The sequence below is a fragment of the Patagioenas fasciata genome, chromosome 2 (genome assembly GCF_037038585.1).
Source record: "Patagioenas fasciata isolate bPatFas1 chromosome 2, bPatFas1.hap1, whole genome shotgun sequence".
Classification (NCBI taxonomy): Eukaryota; Metazoa; Chordata; class Aves; order Columbiformes; family Columbidae; genus Patagioenas; species Patagioenas fasciata.
The window spans coordinates 100,987,067-101,006,578 of NC_092521.1; the positions used below are offsets into that span (position 1 = coordinate 100,987,067).

Below are 19,512 nucleotides of genomic sequence, written 5' to 3' on the forward strand. Positions count from 1 at the left end.
GTAGGGAGCTGACTGCGCAGTAAAGCGGCGAAAAAGGGGGGGAGAGCGGCGGCTGCTGGAGCTGGAGGTGCAGCTCCTCTCCTCCTGGCTCGCCGCCCGCGGGGGATGAAGCGGGGGGGCAGTCGCCGCCGCTTGGCCCCTCCGTCCCCTGCTGGGCTGCTTGGTTGTGCGTAACGCGCACAGAGCATTCGGATTTATTTCCCCTTAGATGTACACCTTCTGACCCGGGCTCAGAAGTAGGGATGCAGCAGTTAGTGTTGTTATTTACAAGTCAGTCAGCAAACGATATTCTGAAAGCAACAGAAAGTCGGAATTTGGAAACACTTACATGAAGCCTGGAGAGTATTTAGTAACAGGGAAGAAGACCGTGGGAAGGATAGGTATCTGCTAATAGCAGCACTACAAGAGAGTAGGGAACTGAGAACTGGAAGGGCTGGAAGGTTTCCAAAGCCTTTAGAAGGAGATCGGTGTGCACGGTGCGGGAAAAAAGGACGTTGGCACAATGAATGTCGAGAAAGGCGCAGAGGAAGTAGGCAAAGGGAGAATCGGACGGTAGCAAATGTTGAAAGAGACGGACGGAGGCCTGGGGAATCCACCCTAGCGGATCCACTGGTTATAATGAAGCCAGGGAAAGAACAAAAACAAGTGAAAGTTTGGTAGATACAGGAGCAACATTCTCAACTCTCAATGCCAATAAGTAATGACTACATAGTAGTAAAGGGAGCCACTGGCCAAAGTGAAAGAGCGTAGTTTTGTGAACCTTTGAAATACAGATTGGGTAAACAAGTAGGCATTCACAAACTTCTGTATACGCCTAACTCCGTGAAAGCTCTTTTGGAAAGAGACCTAAAGCTCTACCCGGGTGACTGCATAAGAAACCTGGAAGGTTAATATACAGGGTGTTTTCAAAAGGCGGACCCAGTTTGAAGTCACTGCATCTCTGCAACCACAAACTATCAACTATCCTCTCTATGTTGTCCATACGGCAGGTGATGGGAATACTGCGCATTTATAAAAAGCTTACTAAAACCTGATGAACCATTAAACGGCTCGTAATTTTTTGTGTAATTGTAACATATTTGGCCCATCTTTTTTAAACGCTCTCTAACTTCCAGCGACCTCCTTCCCCCGCAAAAAACAGCCCCCTCCCCACATCGCACCGCTGGAGCAAACAGCGCTCTGCCTCTGAACAAGCCCCCTCCACTTCCTCGCTGGGCGGGGGGAAAGATGGCCGAGGCTGGGCTCTTCCCCTCCACACCCCGGGGCACCCCCTGCCCTTCCCCTTCCACTCGGGGCTGCGTCGCCCGCCGCCGCTTGGGCGAGCCCCGCGCCGAAGAAGCGGCGGGGGCGACCGGGTGCCGGCGGCGGCTGCGGGGGGCCCCGGCGGTCCCGCCTCCCCCCACTGACACTCACGGTCGCCGGGGCTGCGGGTGGGTGCCGGGGGCTCCGCGGGGCCGCCCGCTTCCTCCGCCTCCTCCTCCTCTTCTTCCTCCGCCTCCTCCTCCTCTTCTTCCTCCGCCTCCTCCTCCTCTTCTTCCTCCGCCTCCTCCTCCTCTTCCCCGCGGGGCCTCAGCACCGCGGACAGCGGCGGCGGGGCCCGGACAGCGGCGGCGGGGGGCGGCTCGGTGCCCACCCGCACCAGGGCGCGCCGCGGCCGGCCCAGCGCCGAGCTCACGGAGCCCACGGCCGCCCCGCGCCGCCCGCTGCGCCCCGCCGGTCCCGCCTCTGCGCGGGCAGCGGCCCCCGGCACGGCCCGAGCGCCGCTCCCCTGGCCCCACCTCCCCACACGGAAGAAAAGCTCCCGCTCCGGGCGCGGCCGAGCCCCGCCCCGCCTCACCGGGACGTTGTGTTTCTTCCCCCGCCCCACGCAAAGAGTGTGGGGAGACAGGAGGGGAAGGACCCACCCCGAGCACCCCCAGACCGGCGCGCCCTCCTCCACCCTCCCCAGAGAGCCCCGTCCCAACCCACAGGTGTCGGCTGCGGTGCGTGAGCGCCATTGGCACCAGGGAGTTCACGGCACCGTTTCAAAAGACACATTCATGCTGCTCTTCATCCTCTTCATAATGGAGCGGGAGTAAATCCAACACTTTTTGCCCTTTCTTAATGTCCTTATTTGTCGTTCAGCATTGTCTCCTGGGACCAGTCAGAGGGTTCTCTGCTCGCAGACGGAGAGGCAGCACGGTGGTATCCAGTGGACTCAGCACTGTGCGCTCTGCTCTAGCCGACCCTGCCTTTCGCAGGGGGCTTGGGCTGAATGATCTCCAGAGACACCTTCCAACCTCAACTGCTCTGTGCTATTAGACATTACAATACCATGTACCATGCTATACTGATAGCTTGTAACTGCAGAGCACAGTACTATAGATACAGTCCCCAACTATAACAGCATCACTTGCAGAGGTCTTGTACAATCCAGATGCAGCTCTGAGCTGCTGGAGATTTCCAAAGCCGACTTTAATCTCGTAGCCGTAAAACAGATGTCGTAAAACTTCACCAGGGCACTGCAAGTTGTTAAGGCACTTCAGTACCATCCTAACTGTGATAGATATTTCCTTAGATGTTTAAAACAACAGTAGAACATAGATACGCTTCCCTGAGCATATTGTCCCTGTTTCTGCACCTAACGGCTCAGCAGTACTGACTAGCAACACAAAAGTAACCGGCTGCATCCCTACCAAGAACAGAAGTCAGGTAATTGCAGCCTGTAGTCCCAGGCTTGTCTGGAAAGAATGTGCCCCTTTCCCAAGCAGTTCTGTGCCTCAGAGCTGACTGCCGCCAGCTGCTCTGCTCTCCTGTTACAGCGAGATCCCAAAGCAACTCGACACTGACGCAATAAACTGCAAATGGGAATTTCTTTGCTAGGGCGGTCTGCCTCTTCTGGATGAAAACAGTGCCACTACTGCATCGGAAAGCAAGAAAACAATGGCACACGCAGCCTGTTCTTTTTAACCCTCTGCAACCGTTCCACTAACTTTTTTTTTTTTTGTCTCAGTGTCTCTACCTGTATTTTCTTCTTGATTCTACTTGCAGATAAGACAGTTTCAGCACCAAGTAGCATTTCACAGAATCACAGGATCACAGAATGTTAGGGATTGGAAGGGACATCGAAAGATCATCCAGTCCAATCCCCCTGCCGGAGCAGGAACACCTAGATGAGGTTACACAGGAAGGTGTCCAGGCACGTCTTGAATGTCTCCAGCGTAGGAGACTCCACAACCTCCCTGGGCAGCCTGTTCCGGTGCTCGGTCACCCTCACTGTGAAGAAGTTTGTTCTCAAATGTAAATGGAACCTCCTGTGTTCCAGTTTGTACACACTGACCCTTGTCTTACCATTGGTTGTCACTGAGAAGAGCCTGGCTCCATCCTCCTGACACTCACCCTTCACATATTTATAAATATTAATGAGGTCACCCCTCAGTCTCCTCTTCTCCAAACTAAAGAGACCCAGCTCCCTCAGCCTTTCCTGGTAAGGGAGATGCTCCACCCCCTTAATCAACTTCGTGGCTCTGTGCTGGACTCTCTCCAGCAGTTCCCTGTCCTTCTTGAACGGAGGGGCCCAGAACTGGACACAATATTCCAGATGTGGTCTCACCAGGGCAGAGTAGAGGGGAAGGAGAACCTCTATCGACCTGCTAACCACCCCCCTTCTAATACACCCCAGGACACCATTGGCTTTTATGGTGACAAGGTTCAGCCGCCAGGGCTGTTCCCTGCCTGAGAACACAAATATTTCCCTGCCGAGGGGAAGTGCCAACTGCAACGGGATGCCCTTTCCCTCCACCAGATGACAAGACTGCAGCAAAACCCAATAACTTTTCAATTCTTGTGAAAGAGGCCAGAGAGAGACCAGCAGACAGGGCAAAGCACTGACTATGCAAATGCTGTTTGATCTTTTGGAAGACAAGCGGGGCTGCTGTGGCAGATCGCCAGCACTGGGGTCAGGAAGGAAATTTTTCCCCTGGAGCAGACTGGCACTGGTCCCCGGAGGTTTTTTGCCTTCCTCTGAGAAACAGACAACCTACAAACACACAACCAGCCTCAGACAGCACAAAGCAACTGAAAACAACAAACCCCAAACAACCTCAACCAAGCTAAGCCAAATGACCAAAAAAACTAAACCACCAAACAACCAAAACCAAACCTACCAAGAAACCCAAACTAGACCACCTATTCAACCTAAATCACCAGAAAACACCTCAACCACCTCCAACAGCCTACCCAAATCAAATCCCCTAAGCCAAACTACGCAAAAACAACTAAACCAACCTCAACCAAACCACCCGAACCAACCTCCACACAAACCCTTCAAGCAACCTCAACTGTTGCTTTTTCCATGCGAGCCACGGAACCTGCCACACCAATATGATGTTCACAGAGTTCACTTTATTGTCGGACCGGGCTAGCTTTATAGCAAAGCTGCCCTTTCCACGCGCCTTACTACTATGTGATTGGTTGTAACTCGTGTTATACAATAACATGATAGGCTGCATGTACTGTCCACGCGCTCTGCACGCATGTGTCCGGCGATTGCTCACTCATTATTACCTTCTAATGGTGCTCCTTTAGTTTCTTCTGTCTCTGGCTTCACCTCTCAGCCAGGCTGGCGACAACCCCATCCCCCTGGGGCGGGGGAGGACTCTGCCACTACACTCAACAATGGAAACCAAACCTACCTAGACCAACCTACCTAAAAACACAGACATCCACCAACCTACCTAAACTGCCTACTGAAAACAAACAGAAACAAATCAAACCAACCTCCAATAACCCACCTAAAACAACCAACCTCAAATCATCTAAACAACCTCAACCAAACCACCTACACCAACCTCCAGCAAACTACTGAAAACAACCTCAATGAAAACAACTTCACATACCCCACACAAAACAACCGACGGAGGACAACTTCAACCAAAAATCACCTACATCAAGCTACCTGAACCCACCAGCCTTCAGCAACCAGCCTCCCACAACCACCCTCAAAGAAGAACCTGCCTCAAACAAACCACCTCCAACCACCTCAACAACCTCAACCAAGCTACCAAAACCAAAAACCTCCCTCCACCAAAACAGCCCCTGCTTGGAAGGGCTCCAGCGCGGCTGCAACATCCGCAGCTGCCACTCGGCACCTCTCCCTGCGGGCAACACAAGCGCCTGGCAGGGACCAAAGCGCTCCTCGTGCATCCCTGCCCAAGAAGCACGGCAGCAAAACAAGCTGCGGAAGGCAAAAAGTCTGCTCGTCATGGCTACGTGTCACGTAGCTCTGGAAAACATCCCACGGTACCACACCCGTCATCATCTTCTTCTCCTTCTTCTTCGTCTTTTGGGCATGGTCAGTCCCGCGCCAAAACCTCAAGGTTCTCCCTCTTAGGAACCAGGGGAAGCTTGGCCTCTGTTCCTGCTGCTGCTCTCTGCAGCTCTCAAAATCACTCTCTTTATGCCTCAGGAAAGGGTTTGTGTCCAGCTGGATTGAGTCCCTGGTCTTCCTTGCTGTGGGACCCAGTGGGCATTTTATGTGGGGCAGAGAGGAGATGGCTACTAGGGTGGCCTCGAGGCTGCAGGGCTGGTTTCTGCCTGAGAGAAGAGAAACAGCAGGAGGTTTGTTCTGGGGAGCCGAGCGGCAGAGGAGGCCTCAGGGACACCCAGCAGCTCTGCCCAGTGAATGCACACCAAGGGCAGGGACAGCCTCCTGGGCCTCTTCAGCTCAGGGACTGATTTGGGGCCAGCACCCCAAAGGCTTCCTCCATAGGGTGCTGGGCGGATTGGGGGCGGGCGGGGCTGCACACGTGGGGCTCTGTCACCCCCACGTCACAATGCCAGCACCCGGCAACGCAGAGCTCACAATGTCCTGGGCAGGATCAAAAGGAGCAGCCGGGTCCCGCGTCCACTGCCAGAGCTGGCCCGGGGGCAGCCCCAACACATCCCGGAGGAAGCACTTGAGGAGCTGGTGGCATCACAGGGCAGGGGCTGAGGGAGGAAGAGCTTGCGTGAGGCTGCTGGAGGTTCTCCACTGTAAGACAATCTGCTGCCAGGGCCACCTTCAAACCTCAGCTCATGGAGGGAAATCCTTTTCAGCTGGGTAGCAGTGGAGAGACCAAGGGAATTTCTTCTCTGCTTGGAATGCCCACTGATGTCCCACCAGGCACAGGAAGGATTCTTGCCCCCAAGGTCCATAAGATCAGCGGCGTTTGGGCACTCTCGGAAGTCCGGGAGATGGCTCCAGCTCAAGGGAGGATAGGATAGGATAGGATAGGATAGGATAGGATAGGATAGGATAGGATAGGATAGGATAGGATAGGATAGGATAGGATAGGATAGGACAGGATAGGGCTTGGGCAGGTCCTGGGAGGCGTGAGCAGCCTGTGGGACAAGGAGCCAGGTCTGGCTCACATGCTCAGGGAACAGCCGATCGCCAGCACTGGGGTCAGGAAGGAATTTTTTCCCCCGGAGCAGATTGGCACTGGTCCCCGGGGGTTTTTTGCCTTCCTCTGCAGCATTGAGCATGACCACTTTGCAGAGCTCCTCTGGGCCCTTTTGGCTCGGATCCTGCCTGCTGCTCAAGCACCAGGAAGATGGCCTCTCGTGCCCTGCAGCTGGGGGGAGGAAGGCTTTTTTTTTCCCCCAGGTGGGACAGCAAGCGTCTCCGGGGGTTTTTTGCCTTCCTCTGCAGCGCTGAGCACGGCCCCTTGCCACGGCTTCTTTGGGCCATTTGGGCTGGGTGCCTGCTGCTCCACGAGCTGGCCCTAAACTTAGCTAGAACAGTCTGCCCAAACCAGCATAGAACAGCTCACCTAAACCAACCTTAAAGAAGCTAAACCAATCTGCCTTAAAAAACTTCCATCAGCCACCAACAACCTAAACAGAACCTTAAACAATCTACAACAAATTACCTAAAACAATCTAAACCAAACTAAATAAACCAACCTAAACACCCTAAAACAAACCTACCTAAACCAAACGATCTAAGTAATCCTACCTAAAACAAACTAAAACTACATAAACCGGCATTTCTCAGCCAACCTTAAGCAACCTAGAACCAAACAAGCTAAACAAACCGAAATCAACCAATCTTAACCCTAGATAACCATTAAACAATCTCAAACAACTTCTAAACAATCTAATAAACGATAAAACTACCTAAAACAACCGATCTAAACCGAAGGACATAACCTGACCAAAATGACCTAAAGCAAACAACCCAAAGCTAAATAGAACACCGAAACCAACCTACAGTGACGAAGCTAAAAACCAATCTAAATCAACTAAACTTCAACAACAAAACTAAAACACCCTAATAAACCTCAACAACAAAAACCCAACCACCAGCCACCGTACCCCAGGCAGTGTCTCACTTGGATGTGCCTGCAGTCGTGGAAGCCTGACTACCCCAGGTTCTCCTCCTAACGGACCCTGAGCTTGTTTGGAGGTCCTCAAGCACAGCGCAGCTACCGTATACCCTTGACCTAGCAATGGTTCGCCTCTAGCGGGGAACGTCGTCCTCTTTGAGCAAGGCAGGGAAACAGGTGGAGCAGGGAAGGAGGAAGGGGACGTCTGCCGAGACAGCAGAAACAGCCCAATCGAGCCTGGTGATTAGTGGGGGGACACGTGTCCCAGCGAGATTGCACTCACATCCAAAGCATCCAGACACAACCGAAAACCAACAAAAACAATGTACATCTAACCAAACCACCTAAAGCACCCTCAACCACCAATCTAAGCCACCCCAGCCTGAAGGAACCCATCTTCAAAACATGCACCGTGCATAACACTGCCCTAAACAACCTACCAGGAAATAACTAAACCAACCTAAACCAAACAACCTGAACCAACCTTAACAGAAACCCTTCAAGCGACCTAAACAACGTAAACCAAACCTGCCTAAACCAACCTACCTAAAAACACAGACACTCACCAACCCACCTAAGCTGCTTACTGAAAAGAAACAACCTCAAATAACCAACCAACCAACCAACCAACCCACCCACCCCCAACTTAAAATCATCTAAACAAACCTCAACCAAACTACAGAAAACAGCCTCAATGAAAACAGCTTCAGATACGCCACCTACAACAGCCGACGGAAGACAACTTCAACCAAAAATCACCTGCATCAAGCAACCTGAACCCACCAGCCTTCAACAACCAGCCTCTCACAGCCACCCTCAAAGAACCTGCCTCAAACCAACCTCAAACGACCGCAACAAACTGAACCAAGCTACTAAAACCAGAAACCTAAACCAAACTAACACAACCAGTGCTAAAGAATCCTCAGAAAACAGCACCAACCAAAGAACCCATCAAAACCGAGAAAAAGAAACCTCCTCAGCTAAACCACACAGAGCAGCGCTAAGAAAATCACATCAAACAACCTGAACCCACCCACCTAAACTAACCAACCCAAACCAAGCTAAACCATCAAACCTGAAACAAGCAGCTAAGACCGCCAACCTAAACCAAACTTAACAAACCTTAACCTAAAACAACCAGCCTTCAGTGACCTACGAACACACAACCTACCAACAACGTCATACAGCGTCAAACAACCACCTTCGAACAACCAGTCTCAAAAAGCCTACCAAAACCAACTCATAGAAACTGACCTACACCAACCAAACTAAACAAACTTAAAAAACCCCAACAAAACCAGAACAACAGCAACAAGAGAAACAACACCACCACCACCAAAACAAAAAAAACCAAACAAGGTAGAAAGAAACAGGCAAAACCCAAACAAGTTACAGACAAAGAAGGCAGATGTAGGGAACAGGATGCAGAGATGTTGCATGGGGACCCAGTGCTTTGGAGCAGGCACTGGTGTCCTGTCAGGAACAGGAAGGATTCGCAGCTGCCACTCGGCAGCTCTCCCTGCGGGCAACACCAGCGCCTGGCAGGGACCAGAGCGCTTCTCGTGCATCCCTGCCCAAGAAGCACAGCAGCAAAACAAGCTGTGGAAGGCAAAACACCTGCTTGTCATCGCTACATGTGATGCTTTGGAAAAGATCCCACAGTACCACATACCTCTTCTTTTGTGCACGGTCAGTCCCGCGCCTCATTCTCAAGGTTCTCCCTCTCCAGGAACCAGGGAAAGCTTGGCCTCTATTCCTGCTGCTGCTCTCTGCAGCTCTGGGACTTGCCTTTGCCAGCCTGCAAGGGCTGTTTGTTCAAGCTAAAGTGAAGAACGCGTCAGCCTGCTCCTGGCTACACGTGGGCTTGTGTTCAGGATTGTGAGCATTGGCTCTGAAACAGAGTGAGAAATGGAGATGATATGAAATAACATAAAATTAAGTAAATTAAAAAAATAAAAAAATAAAATAAAATAAAATAAAAACACTTGTATCCATTGTGTTTTGTGTCCTGGGAAGTGGTTTTTAGGGAAGAGTGAAGGAAGGGAGAGGGAAGGGGGAAGGGAAGGCAAAAGAAGGCAGAAGAGAAAAGAAATCCCTGACAGAGTCCTGAGGGCTCCATAACTGAAATTGTGCCGTTTTGACTGAAAGTGAACTGATTTTCCTCATGCAGTTAGAAACCTTTCTTTTTCACAGCTCGCACGCTCATTATTTGGAATTAGTTTGAGAACAAGAGCTAACACCCCAGCACAGAACTAATGCTTGTAATTGCTCTGGTCTGAGAGCCAAGGACATTCTGACTGCTCTGCCCAGGGATGGGACCTGCCGAGGAAGGGGGGCAGAGATGGGACAGAGCTTGACTGACATCCAGGCTGATCAGTACAAGAATTTCATCCCATTAACATCATGCTAATTATTTAAGGAAGGAGGGGATCTCTCTCACTCTCTCGGGCTCTTTCTCTTGCGCACATAGTTTTGTTTCTTTCCTCTTTTTCTGTCAGAGCCAGGGGAGTTTTGGTGCGGGATGTTTTGTTCGGCCCTTTGCCGTTTTGCAGAGGCCTCTGGGCTTTTCTGCCTTTTTCCTTTTTTATCTCTTTGGGATCAACTGTGGGGACCAGGTGGCCCTTCCTGGGACCGGCTACTCGGTGTGGACAGAGTTTGTGAGAACTGGTTTGAGTACCTTCTATTTCTATTTTTTATACATACATATATATATATATATATATATATATATATATATATATATATATATATATTTACTAGTGGTGTATTATTATTTTGTTATATTATTCCAGTGTGTTTATCTCACTCCAAGTTTCTCCTTTCCCTTTTGATTCTCTCCCCTATTGGGGAGGGTAAAGCGGGGTGGGGGTGGGTGTGAGCAGCTATCGTGGTTGTATTGCTAGCTCGAGTTAAACCACAATAAAATGGTAAAATCAGTTTAACTCAATATTTTTTTTTAGATCTGGGTAGTTTAAGGAGTCCTTTTCCATGCATGCAGGCCACACTTCAAGGCACTCTTCCCCTCTCTAGACAACCATTTCTCACTTCCCTCATGTCCAGACACCTTCACTGTGATGGCAGAAGCACTCACTTATTACTTTCTCAGCAGAAGTAACTTTCAAACATGTAACATAACCTGAGGCAGTTCTGGGGTGTTTAAAAAAATGTAAGTCTTCAACCACTTATGCAAACAAACAGGATAAGATAACTAACAGGATTTTTCAAAAGGCATCTTCTGGTACTTCAGTCTGACGCCTAGATTCTAAAACAGGACATTGCAAACTGTTATTTATATATTCTCCTATTTGTTGTCCGGCAACATCTCATCCATATGTGCGGTATTACTGTATTTCACAGAGCGGTATTGATTTCAGAAGCAACGGTTATCTCAAACGTTAAGAATTAACTGTCATTAACACATGTAGCTGTGAGCTGTTAGCTAGATGCATATTATACTAACGAGATCAGAGACTTGTAATCCCTAAGAACACAGCAGCACAGGTTGAATAAGAAATCTTTGCTAATGAAGTGAACTGTCTGTGTTGCAGCTCTTAGACCCGAGATATTACTTTACACATTTAGCTACATGGGCCTCAAATGACACAAAACAACTCTGTGTCAGGGCGTCACATAAGTGTGGAAGACTGTGATAGTGTGAATTATTTGTCTCAAAGCTTGCTTTCTAAAATAATATCCTTAAGGCCCGCTTGTTACAGAGAAATGCTCGCTCATGCTGCTTGCTTAATTGGGCCTGCTGTAAAGGTCTAAACACAGCGAGTTGAGGGGCAAAATGCATGATCATTGTGAATTGTTAAAACTAAAAGAATACTTGAAGCTTGCATGTTAAAATTAAATAGATTGTCTTTACTCTGTCTTTAGGCATAACAATAAAATAAGATTGTTTAGCAGCGTCTGATGTCGTTTGTGTCTTAATCTCTCTCAGAATAATTTTTGAAACTTTCTGAGTCCAAAATTGGACTGGGAAGCCACACTGTGGGCAAACACCATAACTACAACATAGCTGACTTCCATAGCAGCTGCACATTGGTCTGAATTCATGTTACAATTTAGTAGGTTTATAGGTGTATGGGGATATAGCGGAAGATATGGCGAGGAGATTAGTTAAATGTAAATACGCTGAAGTGACTTGCATCTGTCTGTAGAAAAAGCACGTACATCACACTCACTGTTTTACTGACCTTGTGTGCTGGATGGGTAGAACCTCTGTGTTAGATAACACAGGCCTGTGAGGAACTCTAGGCACCTTATCACTGTGTCTGAGATTCCTGCTTTGTTGTGAGAAAGAGCGGGAAGCTGTGCCTGCCTGAAGCCTTGGAATACAGGGGAGCTCAGCAGACCCAGCGATCTTCCAGCAGGGCTGAACTGACCAGGGCCTGCGTCCCCGCTGGTGTCACCTCTGCCTGGGAGCTCAGGTGTGGCTTCGGAGATCCCTCAGTAGAGACATTACTAAAATAAAACTTGCTCTTTACAATGCATCCGTGGCCTCTGGCTCTTCTTGCGATGTGCTTGTGTATGTGTACACAGTCAGTTCTTTGCTTTCTTCACAGGAAAGTGCAATGCTGCCTGGCTCCCTGCTGCCTGTAGAAGTGTTCAGGCTCTATCACTTGTTGGACTGTGCATAGCACTAGAAGTTGACAGGAGGAAACCACCTTCCCAGTCCAGCGCCAGTCTGGGGAAGAATGAGTGACTGGAGAAATGCTTCATGAAAGGAAGCATGTTCTTTGTCCTTTTAGAAATGAACTGTAGCGTTTCTAGACAGAGTTGTTTCCTTGAAGTGAATAACAGAGACAAAAGCCAAAACGTGTGTTCTCTGGGAACTCATTTCTGTTTTGTAAAGCGTTGTCTGTCTGCTTGTCTGGCAGTAACTGACTTCATCTGCTGGGAGAGTAAGATCATATTGAATATAAAAACCGCTTTTGTGGTCAACCCTGAAGTCTCCATCTGCTAAAATGTTGTAGAACAAGAACTGTCGCATATGGGTTTGTAGAACTCAAACAGAAAATCGTGTTTATCTTTCATAGCTGGTTCCTGGAGAAGAAGGACCTGAAGTATGAATTCAACAGTTATCATCTACAAAGACATGTTTTATGTAGGTGTATAATCTAAACAGAGCTTTTGGGGTGTGGGTGGGTTTTGGTGTGGGTTGTTTTGTTTTGTTTACAAGCTCTTGCAGCTGACATTTGATAAAAGGTGAGCAGTTCCTATTCAGGGAATGTGCGTTGCTAATGAGAATACTGACTTTGTATGTTGAACTCATGGCTTCTTGTAAAGACGCACTGATCTCTTCTGAATCAAAGACTTTCTTTTTGTTAGTTACTGTGTTCTGTTCTGTAAGTGCACAAGCCATAGGTAGTTTCCTGACTGGTTGATGGAATGGACAAATAATAGTTGTTTTTCAGCTGCTCTAAGCCTTCTGTTTTTCAGTGTCTGGTGCGTTTGCTTATGGCCCAGGTCTGTAGAAATCACCAGTTGTGAGCTGGTGTTGCTCTTCTTTGGGGTACAGGCAGATACTAAGCTGGATCATGTGTTTAAACATATCTTCAGGCTGTATCACCAGAAACCATGTGATAAAATGCTGTAAAATTCTGGCAGCTCCTCCAAGTGGATGCATCTGTGTGGTGCTCAGCAGCCTTTGGTTCTGCTGGCTTCGAGGTTCAGCTCTCTTGGACTTCTTTTGCTTGGTAGCTCCACTTTCTTATAGTGAAGGCACCGGAATGGTATTTGGCAAGTGAGGACAGACAGACCAGACCCAGTTCATGTTCAAGGGGTTAAAAATGAAAACTGGAGCAAACCTAAAAGAGGGCTGGTGTTAAATCTTCTTCATGTCAGTGGTGATTCTGCTTTCACCACCAGGTGGCGCTGTGTGTATTTAATTGCACTGGGAGCTGCCCGTGCCTGCCTGTGTAGTTCAGAGCAGTCATTAGAGGAAATGTTCTTCTGGCTGCGTCTGTTCTCCTGTGATATTAAAAACTGGAGAGATATTGGGAGCAACTACTACTTTAGGAGAATTTCTATGAAGTAAGGAATTGCTGGTTTTATTTTGTCAGCATGGACAAGAAAAGAACTGATTCTAACTCATGTCCACTGCAGCTTATGCTTCCATGATCCACTGCTCCACTCATCACTGTGCATAAATGTCTTTGGAGAGGAATGGCAGGTGCTGGCTCTTCCCATGGACAAGTAGGGTGCTGTGTGGGCTCCCAGGGACAGGACACGCTTTGCCTTCCCGTCTCCAGAAGAAAGAAGAGTTGAAGAATGGGCCTCAGGAGCGAGAGACTGCAAAGAAGTTGCTGCATTAGATCCTTTTTTCTTCATTTATCTGTCAGAAAAGCTGCGTTCTGCTCACTGTGTCTTAGCTCAAAATACAGTGAGAGCTTCTTGCTTGAGCCTGCTAAAGGAGAAAAACCCTTCCCTATCTCAGGGAACGTGCGACTTTTGACTCGCTTGTTCTGAATCTATGAGCTGCAGGTACCATGTTCAGATTGTGTGGTGACAATCTATACCACTGACTCCCTGAATGGGTTTTCATTTCTGACCCTATTTCCTTCTCCAGCATTTTTCACTATATAAAGAAAAAAAAATATTTTTAGAAAAAAATTAGATTGGATTGGGACATCATGTTGATTTTGGTCCCAAAGACTTTGTTTGCTAGAAATAAGTTGAGTCTTCATCAGATCACTGCAGAGATTTCTAGCCAGTGTAGAACTATTGCATTATGTTGTTTTTAACACGATTCAATGCATGTTCCAGTGTGTGCATTTAACTTCTACTTCACTCAGTATTTTGAAAACAGCCTTAAACTGAAGAGAGCTTTCAAGCTTGGGAGAGAAAAAGAGCAGATCTTGACTCCAAGGTCTGCGGACATCACTCTAAAGACAGTTTCTGTGCATCCAAATGCTGTTAATCCTTGATAATATGATGGTTGTGTGATGGCTACGGAAACACACAGAGGGGCAGCAATGAGGAAAGAAGAACCTTTAAAGATAGTCTGGTGTTGCTCACATCCCAAAGGAGGATGATCAGTTTTCCGTGTCATTCCTTACAAATGCTTGTCTAATTTATTCTTTAAAAATTCCTTTAATGTTACTCCTGTTGCAAAGGTTGCTGCATACCCTAAGTTTTTCAGGTGTTTAACTTAAGCCTCATAATTCTGTGTCCTGTGTGCAGTGGATGTACACAAAAGTTTTTCTTCATAGCTACCTTTTACATGTTTAAACACACTTGTTTCTCTTCACTATTGCCCTTTACAGGTTAAGCAGCTGGTTTTCGATTTGCACTTTGAAGTCGGACTTTTGTTCCCCTTTGGACTTTCTGTAGAATCCCAGAGGTTGTACTACACCCTTCTCAAAAGTCAAGACATCATCTGCAGGGTTCAACAGCTAATCTGTGCAAATACAATGCTGCAAAAATAATGCGTGGCTGTACCTACTGAAGTGTCATGTGTGATGAGGAGTCACTGGGTGTTTTAATTAGTGAGAAATGGTACATAAAAACTAGGTGACAGAAACAGGACATGAGGCTGGCCTACTGTTCTTCAAGCTTGCGGTGCAGCTCTGTGGGCTTTGGATGACTAAAGGAAAGCAGCAGGCACAGGAGAGAGCTGCTGCTGGATCTTAATGAAAGATGGCAAATGATTTGGAGAGAGGTTTTCAAAGTCAGAAATGCAAGTCAGGAGCCCAGTTCCAACTTGCCTGTGAAATCACTGTGTACTTCCCTTGCTTGTGTAACTTTGTGTATTGTCCAGAAGCTTTCATTTCAATGTTAAGAAAGTTACAGTTGCCTGATAGGTGATGTAATGATCTCGTAATAACAGCTATAATGAAAGTAATGGAAAATGTCAGTATTCAAAACAGAGCCATGATAAATTATTAATGAACTTATACAACTGTTGCTTACCGTACCTTCCATGTTACAGCTGTCATTAGGCATTGATGCTGTTTCCTCAGAGTTCGAGCTGTAGTATCTGATTTTTGTTTCAGGGTGTGTTCTGAAGCTGCTGATGGCAATGCCTTTGGCTACAAAGTGTAGCAAATATTTTGTGGATTATCAGTCTGAGCAGCAGTCAAACAGCATTCTTTTCAAATCACTAAGGAAGAAAGTTGTACCAGTTCATCTCAGTTCCCTAATGCCAAAGGTCTTTTTCACATCTATTGATCCTTTTGTATTTTGTTCCTTCTTTAAGGTCAGTTGATGCCTGGAGGGAACTGTCACATCTTTGAAAACTCCTTGTAGCTACGGAAAAGAGATTTGATGACTTCCTCGAGTGATAAGTAGACACTGAAGAAATTATATGCTGCTCATCTCTAAGTCAGAAATAGGAATTAGGAAGGAATGTCTTACTGGAAAATAAATAGGACCGGGCCCCTGAGACAGAAATATGTTGATGAAATCGTGTAGTGTTATTAACCAAGACATAGTGACTCTTTGGCCAGGAAACAAACAGATCCTATGCTAAAATAGTGTTTGTTCCAGGTAATTCACGTCAGTCTCTCCAAGCAATGGATCTACTTTGCAAGTGAGAAAAGATGGACCTAAATATTGAAACAATAAGGGCTGTTTTTCTTCCCCCGGATCAAAACTGACACAGCAGAGCCCATGTAGTTTTCAAATCAGTAGCAGCGCCTTCACCTACTTGCTATCATACAGAGCAGAATCTGTACTTTCTCCTTCTGTATGGCTCTTGGAAGAAACTTGGTTGCACTTGTTCACTTGTTCACTTGTTGCTAAGAACGGGATGTTGATCAAGTGCAACTGTAGCAAATACTTGATTTGCTTAAACAATTTAGAATTTTCCTGTGTTGATTCTCATCAGAAAAAATTAAAACGTGAAAAAAACAATACTTTAAGGATTAAACTATAAGATTGTTTTAAACAAAAAGAACATCATAGTTTTATAGAAAGTAATTTTTTATTTTCATAGAACTTTGAAGTGAGGTAAAATAGCTGTCTGTAAGCACAATTTTGAAACAAAAGCTATGTCATCTCTGTTATTCTTTTTGCGGCCTTCTAAATGAAAAGTCTGTGTGAACTCTTGTTATCTGTGTTCTAGAAAACTGATCTGCTTTGCAAGCTGAGATGATTCTGAGGCAGAACAAAGCATGAGAGACATGGTCTTCTCATTATTGTATAGTTTAAGCATACTATGTAACAGCCAAATCTTTTTGTGATTTAAAAACTTCATTTAACTACATAAAGGATGAATGTGCTGCATGAATAGTTTCTTGTGTTCAAGCATATTGCCAGTGTTTTACTACTGAGAGAAATCCTAGCAACTGCAAACAACTAGATAATTCATCAGAAGCCAAACATATATGTATCTCAAATAATTTTTGTATCACAGCTAGTCTAATGCATTAACTTTTTATGTTGGGAGATTTTCTATAATAATCTATTTCTTGTTTCGTGGGATAGACAATGACCAAGTTTCTTGAAATATCTAAAATGAAATGTTGGATGAGAATAGAATAGCGACAGAACCATTTTTAAGTGCCTATGCGATATTATAGATTGTCTTCAAGTTCGCAGAGAAAAGGATACTTTGGTTATGATAACAAAATATTTCTCTTCCACATCTGTAAGCTATACTAATTATTTCACACTTGGAAGCTTAAAAGATCCTGAGAAGTTTATTTCAACCTCTTAAGAAAGGCTTCTTGGCTAACATGGTATTTTTCCATTTGTGTGGTCTAGATTAACTGGTATCATTCTCAACGACAACTGTCGAGGTGAAAGTTTTATTTTCACGTATCCTGGGTATCAGAAATGATAGGCATAAGTAAATTGTCAGAGGTTTGAATTTACAAGTGTACTGAAGCTTTTAAGTGCCTGATTCAGGTTTAAGAGCGGAAGAAACCCTACTGAACTCAAGCGGGACCATGTTTTTGTGAAGCAGCAAATCTGGTTTCAGTACACTCAACACTCATTTAGAAATGCTGTAACTACATGGTGCAAAGCAGTGAAATCTTGTGAAGTTGCTCTTCTAACATTTTTTGTGAATAAATTTTGAGTGAGCAATTTCTCCTGGGAAACTCTCTGATGGATCATGTACTGTTTCCTCCCCCACAAAGCGTAAGAACTGTCATAAATATCAGATTGTAAATTCTGGCTCAATCAAAAGAAATTTGCTTAAACCTTGTCAACAGGAAATTTCAACTTTTAGGTGATCCAAGTAGTGCACAGACCTGATAATAATAAAAATTGAACTACAGTTTCCACACTCCATTGGAGTGAAGCCAGAATGTACAGTACTTCCACATCCAGCTTAGCTGTAACCAACTGGTTTTGCCATATTGTAAGTAATTATTTTTATCTTATGTTGAGTTTCAAAGTTATTATGAATAGTAAGCTGTGTGTATACCATAATGCAGGATGTTTAGTAAGTTGAAGTGAATGTTTTCTAGCAGCACAAGAAGAAAATGACGTCTAGCATAGCATTATAATTGAACCCCGAAATCGTGACATGAGAATTTTGCCAGGGAGTATTTGTAACAGAAATCCACGATACTGCCGAATCACCTGTTTTCGTCACAAGTGAAGATGTCAGTTTTCAGTAAGATGTGGCTAAATGAAACACGTAGGCAAGAAAGCATCTTTTATTGAACACAGAGGAATTAATATTAAACTGAAGTCAAGTTTTCACATAAAAATTCACTGTGCTTGTTCTTGAGGTTTTGGATTACATAAGAAGGAAAGGCATGTGTCCCGTTAAGTCAACAGGCTTTTTCTAAGGTGTGTACTGAAAGACCATATATTTCTTGCTCCAAGGTTAAATTAGCATCTCATGCAGACAACAGAGGCAGCTTTAAAAGTGAAATCCTTCAGTTTCATGCTCCAAGTCATCGATGCTGCTAAGTCTTCTAAATTGTTGAAATTTACACCAAATTTAAAGCTAATAGTTTCCTCTTGCGAAGGTTTAATTGTACCTTGGGGAAAAGTTGCTTCCCTTTGAGATTAAAAGGGAAATACTTCTATGGACAACAGCTGCATTAAATGTAAACTTCTCAGCCATGTATGCTGGCTGCAGGACCTGTGCTAATCTATAGAAAAGCAAACAAATTCAGTGAGTTTTCTCTGCAGACCAAAATGATGTGAAATTTTACTAATTTTACAAAAATGACATTTCTCAGTTACCCGTAACAATGTTTGTTGTCTCATGTTAAACATTTAGCTGAAAGTAAGCTGCTGTTCTCTGCCAAACTCTGGTTGTCCTCTGCACCAAGAGTGGGATCAGGGGCAAGAACTGTCTGGTCAGGAACCTTGGTCAGAGCTGTGGATGTGAAGCTCTTGGGGAAGAGCTGTTTTAGCTTAATCCATGATCCTCCTTAACAAACGAGAAACAGCACTTTACTTGCAACTGATTTTTGTGATGTTTCTTTTCCCCATCTTTCTCTTTATATTTCTGACATGCTGGAGTCTCCCAGAGGATGGGATGGTGTCATGAGCGCTCAGGCAGAGTATATCCACTTTAGTTCAAATAATTGGTATGTGTTTCCTAGGTTGCTGCCTATAAAAAGCACTTAACTATGGCAATAGTCCCTAGTGACAAAGTGGATGGGTTTGTTGGTTTAATTAAACCTCTCTTGCACTCCTGATTTCCCCACCTTATCCCCCATCAAGCTTATATAAAAAAATCAAGTAACAAGGCAGTCTAGAAATGGAAATGTGAGTTTTAAGGCAAGAGGAACCGTCATTTAATCTGCACTCCAGGAGGCCATGAAGGAGGTTTGTGTCAAGCAATTGCTAAATCAAACTTTGTGTGATGGCTGTTTATTATGGTAATGATTAGGGATGAACCAAAATTACATGATGGCTGTGCAAGTGTAAAGAAGTAGCTGAATTTCTGTGGTCTATTTGTTCTGGATACACATTGTTTAATGCACGTGTATAGCTAATATTCACATACTTAAGTAGTGAATTGTTCTAGCTTGTGTCTACAGACTGTCAATGACCCAGTGCTGAATGTGGTGAATATTCTGAGAAATTAGTGCTGAAATTCTGAACTTGCGGAAGAGAGATACCATCTTGAAGTATTTCTTCAAACGGAAGACATCCACTAATACTTCAAGTGCCGTTTAATCTGAATGTTACATTGTGGCAGTTTCTTTTGATATCATAGCGTAACATTAGGATGGTGTTTCATTTTTTT

General features: G+C 45.7%; 1 long non-coding RNA gene across 1 annotated transcript in view; it reads right to left on the minus strand.

Annotated features, from left to right (window-relative positions):
- Positions 1-9,200, minus strand: part of LOC136097542 (uncharacterized) — a 34,651-nt gene extending 25,451 nt beyond the window's left edge. Inside the window, exon 1 of the long non-coding RNA XR_010650836.2 lies at positions 9,019-9,200. This is a non-coding gene — a long non-coding RNA (uncharacterized lncRNA). The remainder of the gene's footprint in view (positions 1-9,018) is intronic.
- Between the last annotated feature and the right edge of the window lie 10,312 nt (positions 9,201-19,512).